Genomic DNA, 1468 nt, shown 5'->3' with positions numbered 1-1468 from the left:
ACAAAACCCACAAGGCCAAAGCTTGTGGTTTTAACATTTGCACGGTGTTTTGTATACACCTGTTCTCTCCTGGAAGTCCTCTGTAGCGGAGTAGCCATGAATTTTTTTAGATGAAAACAAAATTTAAAACCAAATTGGAGTGTTCCTCTTTAGTCAGAACAGCCAATGAATTTCAAGGGAAGCCAAGACAGTTGGCTAGCAACATTTCATGAATGGGGTGAGATTGTTCATTCCTACTTCATATGCACCATGGGCTCCTGCTCTTCCAGATTACCATTTTGTTATTAAGCATTCATCCTGATTTGCTCAGCCAGTGGACATAGGTCTTCCTGTTAGTCATTCATTCATCCCAAACCTTTCAGTGTCCCCCCCCCACACACACATCACTTTCCTAACAGCAAAAAGTCATTTTGCAAAAAAGTAGGTTTCTTGTGCCAGGATAACAGAGGGTCCGGCCCGGCCCACTGATGAGGCAGGGTGAGGCATTTGCCTCAGGCAGCAGAAGTCTAAGATTTATTGTTTAATAATATCCTTCCCAACTTGTGTTAGCAAGTTCTATAATTTAGTAGAGTAACATTCCCTTTTTAAACTTACACAGCGGATAAGTTGCTTTAGCCTCTAAAATCAATTTCCTGGTAATCCCCCTTTATTTCCTCCTAAAAAGAATAGACATGACACAGTCTTGTATAAAAGGTATAAAATAGTTTACGCATACATCCCAGAAGGCAGACTTAAGGTACAAAATATATACACTTGGAATCTATCCCATAAGGAGATAGTTCCTTTGTCGTCTCTTGGCATCTCAGGTTAAGGAGATGTTGCTTCTTCAAGGAATGGAGTCAGAGAGAGATATGGCTGCTTGTGCTGTGCTATTTTGTTACCTGCACAGGTAAGGCAACACCCACCTCTGGTCACATGTAGAGGAAGTTTGTCCCAGCCCAGGAGGAAACAGGAAGTTTATCTACTGGCTGGACAAACATCTCTCTCTAGGACTGTTGTATTTGACTGCTGTGTGTTTCACATCCCACAAGAGAGGCACCAGCAGTGGGGCACCAGCACACTCCTGCTTTGTGGGGGTTGGACCCTCACAATTCTATGACCCCCCCTTTCACCTCAAGCGCTGAAATGGGACAAAGCACCCTTGCAAAGGACTTTGGTCTGCTTTAATTGTCCAAACCTAAATTTCCAGTATGCACTTGAAACCTTAACCCTTTCTGCGAAAGAATCTGGAGGAGACCTGGATGAATTGGTTGCTGTTGCTTTGGTTTGATACCATATTTCCTCAGATCACCTGATTGGAAAACCTCATTGTTCCTGGTAGGTCAGATGATCAGCGATATACTGTGCTCCAAATAAACATATGCTCACGACATCCTCACACCTTTCACCATCCTGGAGAAAAGAGTGGAACGCTGAGGCTCCACATTGTGTTGAAATTTGTTCCCAGAAAGTAATGAGTGGACAATGT

This window comes from Podarcis pityusensis (genome assembly GCF_964106645.2).
Source record: "Podarcis pityusensis genome assembly, chromosome: 9".
Lineage (NCBI taxonomy): Eukaryota > Metazoa > Chordata > Lepidosauria > Squamata > Lacertidae > Podarcis > Podarcis pityusensis.
This window is presented reverse-complemented; position numbering follows the sequence as displayed.